At 47.0% G+C, this 19,810-nt stretch overlaps 1 protein-coding gene across 10 annotated transcripts in view; it reads right to left on the bottom strand.

Moving 5' to 3' along the window:
- The window catches only part of LOC122535993 (transcription factor SPT20 homolog), a 224,753-nt gene that overhangs the window by 169,911 nt on the left and 35,032 nt on the right, over nt 1-19,810 (bottom strand). For 2 of the 10 annotated variants that reach the window (XM_043667987.1, XM_043667992.1), the window contains exon 1: nt 13,771-14,070. The exons of the other annotated variants lie outside the window; for them this stretch is intronic. The gene's annotated coding sequence lies outside the window, so the exon portion shown is untranslated. Of the gene's footprint in view, nt 1-13,770; nt 14,071-19,810 lie in introns of those variants that run through there. 10 annotated transcript variants of the gene reach the window in all.

The raw sequence follows: 19,810 nt of genomic DNA, 5'->3' as shown, positions 1-19,810 counted from the left end.
ATCGTATCTACGTTTTCTTTTTTTTTTTTTTTTTTGTTTTTTTCTTCCGAAATACGTTCCTTACTTTCATGAATCGTAAATCGGTGCTTCACGAACAACCGGTATAGGCTATTCGCGCGCGAGAAAATGCTCGACTGTGAGATACGACGGGATATAAACGAGCATTTATTATCCAGGAAGTGGTTGCAGTTGTCTTATCAATTCTTACGTTCGATTCTTTTACCGTTGCCTCGTTGGTAGTTGCGACGCTTGTATAATCCTATTACGCTCGGATAATATTGGAAGGATTCGATTTCAATGAAACGATACAAGCGGCGATATCTTTAACTCGAGAAAACCATGGTTTCTCCGATAAAAAAAAAAAAAAGGTTAACACGTTTCTAAAAGAAAAATTCAGAAATTCGCGAGCAAATTCTCTAGAAATTTCTATGCTTGCTCTCGGAGGAGAGGAAAAAAAAAAAAAAGAAACGCGAGCCCCCGATTTAATTTCAACGTTGCGTTATTTACGTGTCAAGCGTCAATTTCTTTCAACGTCAGTCCCGCGCCATAAACGCTATTCGTGCGTAATCACTGGAATCAGCCCCCGCGTTCTTGTAAAACACGCCGGATTAGAATACGTGACGGGTCATTTTATTTTCATGAAGAGACCATGACGCAGACCGTGACAACGAGGGGCAAACACGCGGCAGGACAGTTCGTATATCGCGTTACTACCCACCGGACTTAGGCACGACAAACCGGAGGATGGTTTAAAGGGTAAATCGCCGCGTAAACGGGCCGGTATATGGACCGGCGGGATTTCGTTTAGGAATTGGCGCGAGCGAGCGAGTGAGAGTCCGTAGATAAGGTAATCCGGGGAGCTCGAAAACTTCTCTCAGATTCCGAAACCACCCCACCACCGCAGAAGCTGTGTACCTGCGGGGTGTCCAGGGGACTGGGTTTCGGTCAGTTTAATGCCAACTTGCCGAATACCAAGTGGTAGTCTCGCGCTCTCTGCAAGCAAGGCCTATCGCAATCCTGGAAAACAATAAACAGACTTTGCCAACTCGAAGGATCGTGTACAGTCGATCGAGCATTATTAATGCCTCCGCCAGGATTGATTATTTCGCCGAGAATTGGGCAGCGGTTGAACGTGAAGAGAGTCCGGGATGGAAAAAAGAGGGGGGGGCTGATGTACGAAAGTACAGAGCAGCGAGAGGCTCGAAGAAGTCGTTCACCTTCATTGAGAAGATATTTTCCTCGCAAATTAGATTGGAGATCATTTGCAAGATTTTAAAAGAATATTCTCGAGACTGACGAATAAAAGGAGAGCGTAAAACAGTAAGGGTTAAGGTGGTGGATCCACCGGGTGGTACACCGATTGATCGACGCTCCCAGAAGAAGTCAGACGTCGAAGAGCCCAACAACTTTTCCCATTATCGTCAATATGCAGGCTGAAGCTTTGGTTTCACGTTCGAGGGCGTTACGGCATCGATTCTACCGGGTAAAAGGAAACCGGTTAAATCGCGTCGACGACCTTTATTGCCGTCTTAAAGCAGTTAAGTTAATCGGCATCGGCATAAGAAAACGGAAGGGGCTGCGAACTTGACGCGGCAGGAATCGAATCGCCTTTCCTTGTATTTAGAGTTTCAGACAAAAACATTAACATAAATCACGGGGAACGGGAGGAGAAAGAGAAATAGAAAGAGAGAGAGAGAGAGAGACAGAGAGAGACAGAGAAAAGGAAAGGGAGACACCGGAGACACCAGGAAGGAAAGATCTAGCCAGGATCGAATGTTTATTCCAATTCCCTTCGAGCGTTCCCTTACGGCACACTTTACAGCTCCATCGAACCCCGTCCCCATCTTGCTTCCTTACCTCCCGCAATTAGTGCCACGAAAACTTACGAACCATTTGTTTCCTGGATACAAAGAGAAAGTCTGAACCGTCTGTGCTTCTCGAGAATATTTAACTAGCATAGCCAACAGCAATCACGTCTAGAATCTAGACGTTTCTCTTTGAAATATGGATATATATATACGCGGCAATTAACCATTTGGCGATGGAAACTGACGAGAAAGCGATTGAGCTCTGTCTGGAGAGAAGAACGCGTGTACGCGCGTCAGAATGCGCAAACGGAAAGGGGAAAAAGGTGCCACTTAACTCCATCCCCCGTATTCGTTGCCGACGAGCGCACCTTGCGTTACGCCACCGACAACCCTTCGTCTCAACTCTTTCACTTTTAGCGGGAATTCGATGAATTGCCAGTCGCTACGGGCAATAAATAATGCATTTTGTGTTTGCCCCCAGTAAAAGGGTCCACCCTTAACCGATCCCACCCTCGGCCCCTGCCTCAGCTAGCAACCCTAAATTTTCCAACGACTTCGGTCGAAGGCGATCGAGGGGCGCCGATTTAGCGAAACGGCCGAGAATTGATACAGTTTCTGAAAGCTGCGCTGAGAGTCGAAAGAGAGAGAGAGAGAGAGAGAGAGAGAGTTGCTTGACCGTCACTTAGGGGTGAACCGAAATCCGACGACTGAAAATTTCTCGACACATTCCTCTCCACTGGATATTTTTCGTCGGGAAGTTCGATCCCAGAGAATGGATCTTTCTCCATTACGGAAGACAACGAAATATCGCAACGAAGAATAAAGGAAGAGCTTGGATCGTCTGGAAACGAATTTCTTCATAATAACAGAGCCGGGGTACCCGTAAAGAGCAATACAAGAAAATGAACGAGGCGGAAGAGAATGTCTGGTATAATAGTAGCGCGTAACGTTACAAAGTGTGCATTGTCTGTAATTTAGCAAGCAGATCAACGCCGCCAATTACGCGCAACTATTAAGTAGACAGCAGGCTGTAAGACGATTCGAGCGGTTTGAATTCAATCGGCTGCCAAAGGAATTAATAATCCTTATTGTCCCCTCTCGGCCATTTCTCGAAACCACCCGGCAGAAACGGCTGGACCGCCGATGGAAAAGTAGCCGTAAATACCTCGTCTCGTTCTCCGCTCGTTTCGTTCAATATTTATCGAGGCTCGATCAGTCGTAAGAAATTTCCTCGAGCAGGATTACTCGACGCTTTTTATCGTAAATCTGGAAGAAAGGGAACGACAAGCCAAGGAAGAAGGGAGAGAAACCGACGGACTTATCGCGGCAATAATTAATGCGCGGCACCGAACTTCCGAGACTTCTTTTACTCAACTGAAACACAAATTGCTTGTTTAATATATTATTAATTGGTAATTTCCGACTGCTTTAGAACACGTTGCTTTACAAGGTACAATTTCACCCCTGTTTCCGGGGAAAATATTTTTGGTAAACGCTTTGTTCGCGGACGTTCGTTATTTCGTTTCGTTGCAATTCTCCGTTCTAGAAGAATTTCGTGATTTTTAATCACGCTCGCGTAATTTCTAGCTCGCGTCTTCCACGTTCAAATCGATAGTACGTGCCTAACTATACTTCAGAGTGGAAGCGTTAAATAATCGCGGTTTGTCATCAATCACGTTTAATCAATGGTGTATCGACCGATCGATGAGGAGCCCTTTCTTCTTCACTCCTACTTCTCTCCTCACTCCCCCATAAACGGAGGACGCCCAAGAAAGGAAGGAAACTTTCTTATTAACACGATCAATCAAATCGCCGCGAATTTAAAGCATTTTTCACGATTTTCCGGATTTCTGGGCAGACGCGCGGAGCGCGCAGGGGGAGAGAAAAATTCAACCAACCGGGCAGTTAGGGATAACTTTCGCCAATCGATGCCGGATTAAGAAGTGGCCGAGCCGCTTTTCCACCGGCTAATTATGAAAGTGCGATCGCTCATTGGAAATAATCGAGCCGGACCAGCCTCGATTCCATCCTACGGGAATCAAGGGGATACGTTCCATACGACGTGGCCCATTGTACCAACAGGCGAAACGATATTGTTCCGTTTCTTGAATACTTTTCAATTCTACTGAAACTACGAAGAAGAAACTACGCTCTGAACGAGGGAGATTTTTGAATTGTTTAGCAAATATCGGAGAGTTGCCACAATGGATCCTAACGGGAAGAATGAAATTTCAAACTCGCGTAAAGAGAGTCTGGAGAACAAGAATGAAACGTTTATTCCCATTGTTTGCTGTCTTCTTGTGGTAGCCAACCCCTGGCAATTTTTTCCAGGCAACGTATATACGTCTGCCATTCCTCGAACGTCGTAATCGTGTTCATTAACTTTCGGGGGTTTTAATAGGAAACCGCCTGGGGAGAAAACGTTAGAATCGCAGAGTCACCTCGAGCGGTCTCGATACAACTGGCTGCTGACTTTATCTTTTACGAGGGTCGCGCCAAGGAGGACGTAACGCCGTGAAAATTGCTCAATAAACTTAATCCACGCCGATGCTTCTATAACGACATACTAATCATATTCCAACCCTCGAGCGTACCACGCGGCAACCTCATTTATAGACCGATGTAGAAAAAAAGAATATTCTCTCGCTGTTTCCTATGCGTTGCTGGTCCACGCATCAAAGTGTCGTGAAATTTACACTCTCGTTATTAACTCGAGCTTTCTTCCACAGAGCGATTAAATTCGGATAAGCAATACATCCCTCGATGCCAGAGACAGCGGCGAATAATTCACGAAAAGGTTGATGCACGATCGAATAATTCATTCGTGTGTAACGTCACGGTTCCACCGGTTGTTGTATCGCATTATGGCACAGGGACAGACGTAGCTTCATTTAAATATCATAAACTAAATGAAAGCGTGGCAATGTCTAGCACGACTTCCGAGACGTCCATTCTCTGTGAACCAACTTAATATTTAACACCTGTGACACCAGCCACGCTGTGTCCCATAGCCCCCGTAGTACTCGTCTTATTTTCCGTCACGATATACATGTTGTATGTACATGCGTGAATTTGTGCGCGGGTTTTGCATACCGAACGGGAAACCGAGAAATTGATTGCTCTCATTACTTTTACAACAAACGTTGGCAAGCCACGGAGAACCTTGACGGATTGTAATTGCGGAACGATCAAGAAAGTGATAAGATGTTAAATAATTCATCGAGATCCGTCGGGAGAGCAACCGAATCGTAATACTTTGCACGATCGATATATAATACAACTCCATTTTTATACTAAACTTACTCTGTGGAACGAATAATTTATAAAATTGTAGCAAGAGTTCAGATTCGATCGGTAAAAGTTTATTTAATCGATTTTTGAATCTACATAAACAAAATTCTGCCGTAAAGACGTTAATACTACCAAATAATGTTTCAACTTTCACCGAGACTTTCATCGAGCAAAACTATTTTCCCACTGATGGAACACGGCAATTCGATACTGATACATTAAAACAGTTAGCCGAGAAACAATGTTGCCATACTTTCACCGGCGTTAAGATAAAATACAAAACAAGGAGAAATTTCTCGCATCGATTCGGTACCCGAGATTCGACCGCCGGGTCTAAAAATTCTGTTCACTCTCGTCTCTCGTACCGTGAACGAATTATTCGACGAAATAGTTGCCAAATGAAAGTTAACCAGCGATTCGATATCCACATTGTTATACAATAATTTCCACACGTGATATACAGAAGGCTGGCTCGATCATCGATCGCCCTCGGCCTCTCTGCCTGTTGCGAGTTAATTGGCTCGTAATCAGGTAAATAACGGAACAACCGAGATAAGCTGAATGATACTTAAAGGCAAGGATACTCGTTGCCTGTTAAGATTCTCCTCATATAACGTCATCATACAAGCGATAGGGCTACTGGTTGACGACGTTATAGCGAATCTCCGTTCGATTTAAGCACCTGATAAGAATCGGTGTACGGTTTCAAGAAAAAAAAAAAAAAAAGAAAACGAAAGAAATAGTCGTTGAAACGATCTGGATATACTACAATTTCCCGGGCGTTATCGTATTCAATTTTCTTTAATTATCGCTCGACGAATAGTCTAACAGCGCGTAACCGGCAAGATAATGAAAATCGTTAAGCAACTCTGTCGCGCATTATCGACACGAACGAATACTACGATCGTTATAATACGATCGTTTGCGCGATTTTGTGGCGACGAAAGATAGTTTCGCCCGACTAGGAAACGAAAGGAAAGAGGGAGTCCAATTGCGTATCGGTATTATCTGAGAAAAAGCGAGTGTGTAACGAGCGTGCGTCGCGCGAGGATGTATGCTCCGTTACCGTCTTGCAGCGGTCGCGCGGAAACGGTATTTCATAAGGAATAGAAAATAATCATACTCGAGTATCCTCTCTGGCGACACGATACGACGCGATTGCGTACCTGTATCTACACTACGTGCCTAAATCCCTTTTTCCACCCCGACGACTGTCGCCGGTGCTCGAATGAATGCACCCGATGCCAATGATTTCTAGCTCAGGTTTCTGTCCAGGCGGACCAATCATCAGGGCTCGTGTGCACGCCACGCGAAGAACACTCTTTTCCCGACACGGTCCGGTAGCGTTTAACTTTGCCCCGTCGTTTTAACCATATAGAGAAGCGGCTGATGAGGGGATTCTCAGCATCAATTCACCGTGTGCAGAGGCACAATCATTGAGGGCAAAGTCATCGGGGAAAAATAATTACAATCGGTCGCCTAGTAAGCGCTCGCGTACTTCACCAATTCCCATGTCGTCGTTTCTCTCTCTCTCTCTCTCTCTCTCTCTCTCGATCTCTCTCCACCTCTCCCTACCCCCTAAGTCATTCGTATCCCGGAACCACTTCACATATTCGCGGTTCGACGATCCTGTACAAAATCCTAGCCGTCGTTATACTTGGTGCTCTTTATTATTACTTTTTTATAACGATGCGACATACCGCGTTCAAAGGTTCGAACCTGTACGCTCCGTGCGCGGCTCGATCGACGAACAACAATACTAACGACATACTACTCTCTATTCTCTCTCACTCACCGTACGCGCCCTTTTCGAATCACGTATGTATATGTACATATATCCGATTCAGATCGAACCGTCACGCTCGCGACATTCGAATAATCGGATAGCTATCATACCGCGTCGTACAAGCTACCTTCCTTCTTGTGTAATTCGTTACGTGTAATATAATGACTGTACTAATGACTCCGCGTGAGAGTCAAAGACGAGCCTCTGTCATTGTGATAAACGTGTGTGTTTGCGTACGTTGCGCGAAAAGTCAGTGGTTCTCCCAGCCGGACACCCCAAGGAACAAAACAGGAACAGAACAAGCTTATCGTCGCTTCGAGCGCTTTTCTATCCTAACCGTGCGACCGGCTAGGTTCTCTCGATTAAATTGCGCCGCGCTATCGCGGTAGCAGCCACTTAGAGAGATAGGAGAACGTTTCCATTACCGGCGTACGCATTTCAATGAAAGACGGGAGAGAAGTTGGGGAAACCAAGACAGCGGCCTAAGGTGGTCGGAGGAAGAAGGCTGTCCGACCATGTTCTCGCCGACTCGCAGCCGCTAAGCAGACTCTATAAATAGGCAGCTGAACACAGGCGGGCCGACTAATACCAAAAAACAGGCACGATCGAACGTTCATCCTTTCGTACTAGCTCGAATCACTTTTCACGAGATCGATTACTTTCGAAAGAACGCTCGCATCCAACTTCGCGACCGGATGCTTCTTCGACCAGATCATCGCCGAACGTTTTATCTACCCGTCGAGGAAACCTGGGAGGATACGAGTCGTGCTCGACTTTATCGCGCGATAAACCGTACAAGCGTCTCTTCTATCCGCGGACGCGGTCTCTCGGCTCGATACACGAACTTTTGCATTCTACTAATTGCACCGGGACGACGTATAAACGTGAGCCTCAATGGAATCAGTTTACTCCCCGTGCGTCGTAGCGTCTCTGTTCCTTGCCCGTTCAGCCTCGTTAAGATCATTAACCCTAATGGTATTCCCGACACGTCCCGCGTAAACTTTCGCTCGACTCGTACGCGAACTTCCGGGAAGATTTTCTTCGTCGGTCTCCCTATCTATCTCGCCGGGCAATTCTACTCGTTCCCTCGCGTTCCACCCTTTCTCGCGTCTCGTTGCGCGACGTTCGACCGGCGTCGATGGGCCGCCACGTCGTGCGAACTCTTTCGATCGGCTATCGACTATAAAACCAACAAGCCCGTATTACCCATATAGCGTATCTACATAACAGCTCTCCGGCCCGTTCTATTCTAGATTCATAACTATTAATACTGATGTCTGCGAGAGAGTCGAGCCAGCAGCAACTTCTTGGCCAACGTTGACCATTTCTACCTCTCATCAATGGTACATTCAAACACGGGCAAACATGAATTTATCAACGGGAACGACGAACCACCAGCCGGGAGAGTGTGGCCGTGTAACGCGCCGCACTCTTCTCTCCCTCAACGCGGTACAAGCCTAAATTTATTCACAGCCCCGCGTCCAGATGCATCCTGGTATTTACAGTGTTTCTCTCCCCGCGAATTAAGCCCTACCTTATCACTGACTAATTAGTTTCCTCGTACGGCACAATTTAATGAGACACGCGTGACGACGACAACGACGCGACGCAGGAACGTTCCTCTCTCTCTCTCTCTCTCTGTCTCTCTTTCTTTCTCTCTGCCTTTCGCATTTACGTTTCACCATACGGAACAGAATCATGGGCGCGGAGCTCGAGCAGGAAAAATGCAATATAACGAGCATGCAGCAGATAGTGGATGAAAGGAAAACACGCGGAACGCGGAGAGGGAGCAAGAAAGAACCGAGCACGAGCAACGGAGAGTTCTTTCGTTCGTACCGGTGTACGTACACGCAAGACGACGGTTGCACGAGTTATTTAGAGCACGATTATGTACACCCGATGATTCATATTTGAATTTTCTCTTTGCTAACTAACCGACGATCGAAGACAAGTATACCTCGATTGCTTTAATCATGTGATTCTCCGCGGGCAAGCGTTATCTTATCTACTGCTCGCGTACACGTAGAACAAGTCGCACGATAATGTTGCATTTCGTGCTGTTTAACGTTCAATTTCTGCGCGAAGAGATTCTCCTCGCGAGTACGTACGAGACAGAGAGAGAGAGAGAGAGAGAGAGAGAGAGAGAGAGAGAGAGAGAGAAATGTACGTGTCTGATAAAAGTAGTGTCCGACCGTTTGTAACTAGATATATACAATAGATACCGTAAGTGCGCAAGATGTTTCGAATGCTCGAAAGAATTTATAGGAACCGGCGAGATACGCGATACATCCGAGCGATTCTCGTATGAATAACGACAGGGAAATGGAGGAGGTGACTGTGAGGGGCATAAATTTGCGAGGCGTGAAATCTTGGGAAAGAAAGCACGCGGGGCCGAAAAAGAAAGTTCAAAGGAACGAGGCGTTGAACTTAGGCGCGCGGCGCTGGCAAATTTTTCATTATCTTGCGCCATAATCTATTTACAGAAAAGATTTAAAGCTGGGACGTGCGGTGCTCCCAGTCTGGGGTTACTGAATTCATTATTCCTTTAAAAATATTAACTTTACCAACTCTACCGTTTCTTCTCCACCTTTTTTTTCGTGTTTCTTTTTCCTTTTTTCCTTTTCTTCTTTTTCCCTTTTTTCCTTTTTTTTTTTTTTGTTCTTTTGTTCGCAAAATAGAGGGAAACAGAAAGAAACACAAAGCTACGCGAAGGAATGATAAAACTTCGAGATTCCTTTTCAACGTGCTCCTCCTTTTCCCTTTCTATCGAAATACGCGCAACTAATTAAACAATATTATTTCGCAGCAATTCCTAGATAAGGTTACCAACGGCCCGGTTTTCGGGTTTTGCGCAATTATAGACAACGATATTTCAGCGATATATCTTTGGAAACGTCTTGCTCTAAGAGCAATAATTAACCGAATTAAATAATTGCCGTTGCACTATACTTCCAAGTCATATTTCAAGCACGATACATGTTTGGAGGTATACGTCGCTACCGCTGTCGCAATTAAATTTACGCGAATCTAAGAATAACCACCGTTTGAAATAGAATCTTGTGTTGTCATTGGTTCACTAGCCGATATTCTAATCTCGCGAAAATTAAATCGGTCGGCGCGATCTCCAGCCAGTGACAAATATCGAAACGAAATTATCGAGTCTTTGAAAATCAAACGTCGTCCCGCGTCAAGCGAGTTTTCTCAACCACCGCGAATCCTGTTCGAATCACTGCGAACGCCGTTAAATCGTGTTGCTTTCTCTCTCTCTCACACACACACACACACACACACACGCTCTTTCTCGACTGATCTTCGCGAAATCGCGTCGACGAAAAATTTAGATTTTCTTGAAATTCGTGCCGGATGCGCGCTTCTTCCACTGTGGAACGGTGGTAAAATTAATGCTTCACCGTGGCTCGGTCGCGATATTAAGTGGCCCGATCGCGTAAATAAATGAACCGATGAGAGCCAGCTACATACCAATCCTTAGTACAGTTGGCTAACTATACTTAACTTACGTATACTTGAAACTTCCGTGACCGCGCGAGGCGAAATATACCAAAGTCGCCAGGAATGGAGCAAAGAGCAAATGCGTCTGGTAGAGGGACGAACAGTAAATCTGTCTCATCGTTTGGCACGGTCGTGTTCACCACCTCGAATGAATTATTTACTTATCAATTATTAAGCAGAGTCGTCGTGTACCGCTTAAAGATTTATACCGGCCGGGAAATTGTCTCTGTAGTTTCACGCTGCCGTTTCACAACAGCGTCGCGATATTTATGACGGCTAGATCGATTTCAAGGTTGTTGTTAAGCCAATTATAATTAATTTTACGACCTTTACGTTTCCACCGCGTGATCCGCGCGGATCCCTTTGACGATTGATCCGTTTGATCCATTTCTCGTCGGAGATTCGAGATTTCTCGCGAAATGAAAACAATCGCGAATTCTTCGTCTCTGTCTCTCTCTTTCTCTATCTCTCTCTTACTCTTTCTCTTTGTCACGAGGCACGACACGACACCTACATTCGTTTATACATATTCTATACCGTTCACTACCGATCGCTAATTACTTGCCGCGGGAACGCAACAGCCTCGACGCAGCGAGAAAACCGAGGAGACGGTGTACAGCGGTATCGAAACGAGCTCGAATTCTTTGTCGGACTTCCCGGAATAGGAGGCAAAATGGAGCAGAGTCTTTCGATGCGACGCGAGAGTCGCGTACACGAACGTGCGGTACACAGGCGAGCGGTAAATCCATCGCGTCGTTCGGTATGTAAATCGCTTATCGCTCCGAGTGGACCACTCGGTATAATTAGGTAGGTAGGTAGCTAGGTAAGTAAGTATAGGTAGATAGGAATGGCATCATGCGCGCCGACATGTATCTACACATCTAATGGCGAGGAGGACGAGAGCAACCTCGCGGAATTAGGCTCTTCCGTTGTTTCTATTACAAAATAGATGGCACGATATTGCGGGGCATCAGCGACGCAGCTAATCTCTACTTCTTTTTCGCCGCGTGATACCGCTACGGTACGATATCTCCGAGATACTAGACAAATTATTTTATGTAGATGAAAATCGCACGACACCGTGACGCTTATCGTCTGAAGGACGCTGAACTGAACTTTATCTTCTCGCGTATTATATTTTGATGTTAAGTGAAAAAAGAGAAAAAAAGCGGGCCAGATGCAAGAATAGACCGCATCCACGGTAAATTCATCCATATTTAAAACTTTATTTGCATAAGATCGGATCGAAACGCGATTACGTATGCGTGAAACTTTCAGAGCGACTGAAATATGCATTGGACTGTTGGTTGATGTTCCAACAGCCAAGAGGACAAGATGATACGAATGTACCTGGGTTGAATCGAGTTTCCGTATACGATACAGGGAGCAATCGACGTTGACGAGCATCACACGAAACGTTCGTGAACGATACGTGACAGGGGTCGGGAAATTGATGTCTATAACGCGGCCGCGGCTCTGCTTGCAGAATCCGTGATCGATCGCCGCGCGGCGAAAATATGATAAAGCTAAAAGCGCGATTCCGTTTCGCTGAAAGTCGGAATAAAAATACCGATAAATCGGACGGCCGGATACCGGTTAGTTCGCGGACGATGCCGACGCGGATGCCGCGTCGTTGGTTGTCGCGCGGGTCCGAAAATTGGCACGGAAGAGGACGCACAGGCTCGCTCTAAATTATTCTCTTAAAATGTATCCTCAATAATTTAATACGCGGTTCGAGTGGCCCGGACGAATTTATAGCGTAAATAACACGGTACTTCCAACAAGCAGATATCATTAATCCCGTCGGATAGGCCACGGTGGAGAAGTCTAACGCTCGTCGTCCCGTGCCGTTTCTGGCGATTCGTCGCGATAAAAGCCAACAAATCATTGCATCCAAGATGCATCCGTAACCATTAATCCGCGGCTGCATCCTATCCAGCTACTTAACGGCACTGGGTGAGTGCAACGAATGTCATCCTCTGCAGCCCCATGCTGCACCGTCGTTCCGCGATGCAGGCCGGTCACGTGACCGACAGGAAGCTACCAATCGTCTTGCACGATTATCCCGACCACCCTCTTTCCCCGCCGGCAGGGACACACACGGAGAGCATCGTGCATCGTGCAACGTGCACGTGCGTGTGCTCATATGGCTGCGTACTCGTGTACGTCAGCCGGAGCATCAGGGACAGCGTTAAATAGGATTCGCGAGCGAACAACCACGTATCTGCACACACACACACACACACACACACACACACACAGCCGTGGTGTCGTGTCTCGACACTATCGACTCCTATCGTCTATATATATATATATATGTACACGCTTATACACACGACGCCAACGGACACGCGTGTACACACGGATGACAGTGCCACGAGAATGTGTCGGAGCGCGCGCGCGACCGACTAGTCAACGCGAATTTATACGTGCTCGCGTCGTATACATGCGACGAGACGGGACGAGACGAGACGAGACGAGACGAGACGAGACGAGACGCAGCGCAACCAGCGTCAAGAGTCGCGACCAGTAAACCGCGCTACACATTATCATAAATGCCCGCGCGCTCCAGTCCGTCCCACGCGTAAATCTGTTTCGCAAATTGCGCGAGTGGGATTATGTCATCTTCCTACAGTCTCTTTCTATCGCGTACTCCTCCTGACACGATCGTGTCCCTCCGCTTGACACGACCGGGTTGCATGGAAACGAGCTGTCCTTCGACGCTCTTCCATCTTCGACTTTGTCGCACTCCCTCCGACGATCGCTCGCTCCGACGTTTCGACCATCTCTTCGAATGCGTGATGGTATCAAACGCGAACGATGGTATCGTTAAGGTTTGACGCGCGTTCATTCACAACTATTACATTTCCTTTTCTTTCCTTTTCTTCTCTCTTTTTTTTTTCCTTTTTTCCTTTTTTCCTTTCGTTTTTCACAATTCCACGCGTGAAAATGAAAATAAGAGTCGCGAGACTGTTTACGTACGTGCTGGCGAGAGATTATTTTCGACTTTAGTTGGGAATAACGGCAAGCGCGAAGTTGCACGCGATTGTTAAATGTTTCACGATGATTGTGAAATCCGTAGAGAGGTAGGTAAATAAACGCTCGGTTGTATAATGAGCGCATGGAACACTTATCTTCGGTAAAACAATATTGTACAAACAATAGTGGCCCCAGATAAGAAGCTGATGCAAAGACTAGAATAAGGAGTATCTCGTTCCACGAATCCCGCCGACGCGAAATTATTTTTCCGCCAATGCGTCCCCTACGCCCTGATTATTCCGACGAAGGATCATCATTCTACATATGTTATTCGGTCTCGTCTCGATGCCTCTTGATAAGGCGATGGTTAGAGAATTACAATTGGAAAGAACTAACCTTCTCCTCAGCTCCTTCGGCTCACAAATTAGGAATTTTTATGCCGCCCTCGCGCCATCCAATGAAGAAACACATTTGTAGCTGTTGCACGATCGAGCTTGTGAATACCAGAACGTGGAACATAAGAAGCCCAGGCAAATCCAGTTTTGCGAAAATATTTCGGAATCTTTCGATCCAGCCAACTGTTTTCCACCTTGCGCAACTTTCTCGCGCGAGTCGATCTCTTTTTTTCGATCACGACAACTTCACGCACGACACGCACAACGTTAAAATTTAATTTCAGATCGAAAGGACACTCGCGACGAGCGACGCTGGAAACGGTTGGAAGAAGGCAACAACGACAACGTACAGACGCGACGATTTAATCCGAACAGAAGGAAAACTGGAACGCCAGTATCGTCCGCTGTCTTCTCGAGGCTTCTTCAATCTCTTTCAACAGCAGGCAGACGGTGTCGCCGAACTGATAAGACCACACTGGCTGCGAGGAATTTAAAGTGAAGTGCGTGGGTATCGCGCGAAGAATTATGTTTCTTCGATTGAATGCAACGCCACGATGCGATACTCCGCCACCTCCGACGCGTCGAAAATGGAATTTTACAACCTGTCCCTTCTCCAAGTAGAGACGGCTGGGAAACGATCAACGCGAGCGAGGAAAAAAGTTCAGCAAAGGACGAAGAAACCGAAGAAATCGCTTTGGCAAAAAGTGTATAATACCACTGGTTGCCCGAGCGAGCCCAACTGCATGGAGAATTTGGCCCACGAAGCCAAAGGAGCGAAGAGAGTGACAAGCCGATTTGTCAGAAAAACGTAAAACGAGACAGCATCGAGGTGGTTCTTTATCCGTTTCTGGCGGCAACGTCGTAAACAGTGATACGCTGTGATTATCCACGACAACCAATCGAGAACGAGGTAGATAGATAAGGCAGTTTAGGTTGCAATAATTTTTTCAGAACGCTGGTAGTTATTTATTCCTGTGCTGAATGTATGCTTATCAGCGCGCTTGGAAATGATATCGCCGCTCGTCTGGCTCGGTGACACAATTCCACCGCCTCGTGGGTACACACGTATGTATCGTTGTTTGTCGATGCGAGAAAAGAGGAAACGCATTCGGCCGCGTTAATTGTTTTCCCTCTGTCGCCGAGGTAGCCTCACTGCCACCGCGAAGATGAAAGATTCTGGGAATCCGTCGTGCGCGAATCGTTTCGCGAATGGTGCGAATAGTTACGTTCTAAAACGGCCGGCCGGATCATCAAAGGGAGAGATGATTCGAGGAAGAAAGAGTTGACACGACCGGGTTCAAAATGAGTCTGCCGTTATAAATACACTTCCACGCGAAAACAACTCTTCGTTAGCTTTGACTCGTTTAAATTAGATTTGGGTACTCGTGTGGATGTGTTGCGTAACCATTTCGCAGTCCTGACAGCCTATACATTACGGGATAGATTCAAAGCGTTTCTACGTTACAATCGGCCTGGGCGTATCTCTCTCGAAACTGCGAAAAAAAGAATTTCGACGATTTTTCCTCCCCCTTCCACTCCTCCCGGTTACTTATTGGATGTGCCACGCGAGAAACTCGTTTCTCAAAGCTAAGTTCTACATTTTTTTACGGTGTAGACGTAGACTCGCGACCCAATCGAAAAGGAAAAGAAAAAAAAGAAACTCTCTCGTGAGAACCGGTTCGCTGTAACCGATACAGAATACGCACTTAAAACCTCTTCTGGCGCCATCAGTGGGACGACGTTCTTTTTTCTCTCTCTCTTTTTTTTTTTTTTTTTAGAAGAACTCGTTCACTTCGCGAGGAATAAAGATGATTTAACCAGCGTGGAATATTCGTTCTTTAAACACGACGGCCGACCAACTTACGTCGTTTCCTCGAATAGGCAAAGTTGGATGGAATGATTATCGCGCTCCAGGAAAATACTGGAGTAAAAAAAGAAGGGAGGCGAGGAAAGAAAGAAAAAATGAGAAGCAATCGATGCACGGCGATAGAGAAGCATTCGTGCAGAAACGATGATACCCAACACTCGAGTAGAGCCTCTGGGTAACTGGTTTGCATGTGCATCGGCAACGCAGGTGAAAACACCCACCAGCGTGCACGCGCGTATTCACGCACCCACACCGAGTTTCGCCTGTTTGCGAATCCCTCTTTATGTCCCTCATCCTTCACGCCGCGAGCTTTCGTCGTGATCGTCGCTGTGTACGAATCCGCGCGGTAATTGATTCATGATAGAACCGCGAATTCAAACAAGACCGATCTACATTTTGATATGCCGTCGCTCGCAGTTCACTACGGATCGCGATGTCGCTCTATTATGTCACCGGCGTTGTTGCGCCGAGATACATCGTGACCAACGTGGCATAGTCTGCTCGTGATCGACTCTTTTCACTGCCGCGACAAGATCACCAAGTTCCCCTTCCCTCCCCCTCCCTCCCACTTCCACCCTCCTAGTTGGCGCGCACACCGCGCAATATTCGCTCTTGAAGAAACAAATTATACTTTGCGTACAATTGCCAACGTTCTCTCGCGGCCAGACGCGTGCGACGCGTAGATTTTTGCATAGACCTGCGGTGTCGCGTTGCATCATTCACACTTGGTATTCGTCCGTTCACACTTCAATCTACCAGCGGTTCGAAAGTTATCGCCAACAGCTACCACACCTTGTATTTTAATTTTGTTACGATGCAGTCGCACGAAGCGAATTCAAGTCGGTGGAAATACTTTCCGTTTCCATGCGCCGTCGGCACGCTGACTCACGCGACTAGATTCTGTTCTCATCGAGTCTCGAACACTGCGCGTTGAAACAACGTTCTGTCGTACGATTTTTCATCGTCGAACGCGTTCCACGCGTGTCATTAATTTCACTTTTCGTAGGAAGATTTTTGTCGCACTTGATCTTTCGTGTTCTCTCGGGTATAGTTATTCGGCCAGTGACGACGAAACGTCACGATTGTCGAGAGAGAGTGATTCGAATTGCAAGACAGTAGATGCAGACGATTATTGCGGTTTATATCTGGGCAGCGCATCGGCCGTCCCCCTTTGTGTACAAATCTGCGTAATAATTGATACGCGATGGGATCACGAGCTCAAACACGAATGGGTTTTAATACGGCGGTCGCTCTCAATGTCCAACGTGCATCGTACAGAATCTCTATTATAGTGGAAGAGAGAGAGAGAGAGAGAGAGAGAGAGAGAGAGGAGAGTCGGCTGCAAACGAGGTTGCATCGGGTAACGCGACCAATGCAGAACGAGTGGATAATGATCGGCTTTTTTTTTGAGCCCATCCCCCGCGAATCCATCCTCTTCGGTGTCCCATAGGGAACGTGAAACGCTCTTTGTACGCTGCGATTCTGGTACTTTCGTCCTCCTGCACAATGACGTCGATGGAGAAAGCTCTTCTCTCTCTTTTTACGAAAAGAAACTATGCGACTCCCTGCGCGGCATTAGCAAAAAGTCGGAAAAAAAGGGAGGAGAGGGAAAGAGAGAGAGTAACAATTTTGCGAAATCGCTTCGCGAACGATCAACTACGAGTAATGCAAATGCAATTCTTCAGATCGCTCGATCGTCGTTTCCAAATTTCAACGTTTTCTAAAAATACGTCTTATTATCTTTCCTCATTTCTCGAGAAAGGAACCAACGATGTGAAAAAAATATACAAATGCGCGCCGGCGAACACGCGCTGGTTGCCAGTGCCAGTCTAAAAAGAGGGTTTCCACATTAGGCAATGTCAACGTCACCCTTCGACCCGAATTACCCAGTTAACGTCGGAGCGGATCCAAACATATTCGATTTGATAGCCTTATCGCGATATTATTCATGATGCAGCGGGATATCTGGGAAATTGTCGTCGAGGCGACGCCATGATCTTGTTATAACGAGTCGCCGTGCAAACCGTCGGTACATCACAATCGCTGGATGATAATTTAATGTAACGACGCGCGTTAGTGCGCCGATCGCAAATGAACGGCCGCCGGCGTTCCCGTGTTAACGCGCCTACGAGAACAGCCGTGGGGGCATATTTGACACGGAGCAGTCATGGATCGGCAAATCATCGAATCATCGGCGGTACTCGACAACGTAACAAGTCAACAGGCGGTCGTTATGTATATTGACGTATACTTGCCGCAGTTGCGGCGTCGATGCCTGTTTCTATTGACAAATACCCGTCGCGGGGGCGATGATGCATTGCCGTACACGCGCTATCGGAATGACATGGAATGCGTATTATCGCGACAAAATGAACCAACCTCTAGGAATTCGAATGCCTCGCGTCGATATCGGTTGCGTCGATACACACCGGTCTCGCGTCCGCGTTGCAACTCCATCCGTCCCGAAACAATTTGCGCGCGCCGTCTTAACGCGTACGCGATCAACCGATCGATCAACTCGGCAATTGTACGCCCTGATGTCCCTTTCTCGCCGAATCGTTGTGTTTTCCGACGAGTGACACGTTCCGCTTTTTAACGCGATCGATACCTGTGTCGATCGATGGCCATGTCGTTAAACGACTGATAACAAACACTTCACTCTTTCTGCCTTTGCCAGTTGCCGTTGTTAAAATAAATTCTCCGGACCTCTGTCAAACTCGAGCTCGATTATCATTGGGGGGGGGGGGGATGTACTTGGAACGCAGTTTTAGGATTGCAATTGTAAATTCGCGGCGACGCGATGAAGACGCTAGTGTCTTCGTGACGATTCGCAGGGTCGCGCGCGTCGCGTGGAATGAAAAACGAAAGGAAAACAACGAAAACGAGCGGTCGCGTCGAATTGAAGAATCGACGAGGACAATGCGGAGTGGCGTTGAAGTGGCTGTGACGGATGATAGGCGGCACGAGGATCGGTAGATCGCGAAAGTGGCAGAGAAGCAGTCACGATACACAACTGTGTGTAACAATGGAACCAATATCTGTAGAAAGGTGGTGCTCGTAACGTGCACACTCGACACGCTGGAAACAAATGTCGTACCTATGCGTGACAACCCTTATTGCGGCGAGGGGGTGGTGTGTTTGTGAGCTGCGTGTTTATTGCTCGACCTGGCAATAATAACTGGTTATTATTCATTACTCTGGCGCACCGTGTTCAGAACGCACGAATGTCGCAGTCAACTACACGGCGCGCGAGAATCACTCTTTTTACTCTCCTTTCTCTCCTTTTTTCTTCCTTTTTTTTTTCAACTCCTCTCGAGCCGTCGAGGACACGACGAGGACGATTGGTGAAATATCGCACTACGACTCCCCTTCGCCGATGCCGAAGCGACGCGTTATAAACTACCGGGGAATTTACGCTTAGCGAGACGCCGAAGGATACATCCGGATCCATACCTCTTTTGTAAACGTTATCAAACGCGTTACCGATTGATTCGTTACTGTCGTAAGAGTGTCTGAACCGATCGACAACGTCGAACGTACAGCTGGTCAGCTCACTTGCAACTTTGCAACTCTACGTTTGCAGATCGGGCTCGACAGCATCGAACCTACGGATAATGGTGCACCGTACGTCATCGTGAACGTGTCGAGAAAGCATCGCGCGATGGTGTATTCTTCACCGTAGCGACAAGCAAGTGCAAGAGGGGGGAAAAAAATTAAATATATATATATATATATATATATATATACATGAGGACTCGCGTCGCAAACCTGGAACATGAATAAACCAACGAGCAAAGGTGTGGTTCCCAGGCGTCCACAGTAGGAAATCGCTCACTGGGGAAGAAAGATGGAGAATAGAAGCCAGGAGCGAACCAAGACGTGATTAATATAAAAGTGGGCGGAGCTTGGTCTGGCCGGAAGTAGCCAAAGAGGGATGCTGTGCCGTGCCAAGCAAGCGCGAAAACGGGGGTTATAGTGGCACAACTGTGTGTTGGTACACTCTGTACCGTATGTATCTTCATCCTATGCGACTGCATACACGCCCGCTGGTTCCCGGTTGCGTGTGTATGCGTGAAACGCACGTGTGTGCACACTCAGACTCTGGGGGCTCTACGTCTGAAGCAGTGGAAGAGGTGAGAAGATGGGCGAGCACATCAGGGACCGTGGCGGGGAT

This window comes from Frieseomelitta varia, unplaced genomic scaffold, assembly GCF_011392965.1.
Source record: "Frieseomelitta varia isolate USP_RPSP 00005682 unplaced genomic scaffold, Fvar_1.2 scaffold_791, whole genome shotgun sequence".
NCBI lineage: Eukaryota > Metazoa > Arthropoda > Insecta > Hymenoptera > Apidae > Frieseomelitta > Frieseomelitta varia.
This window is presented reverse-complemented; position numbering and strand designations above follow the sequence as displayed.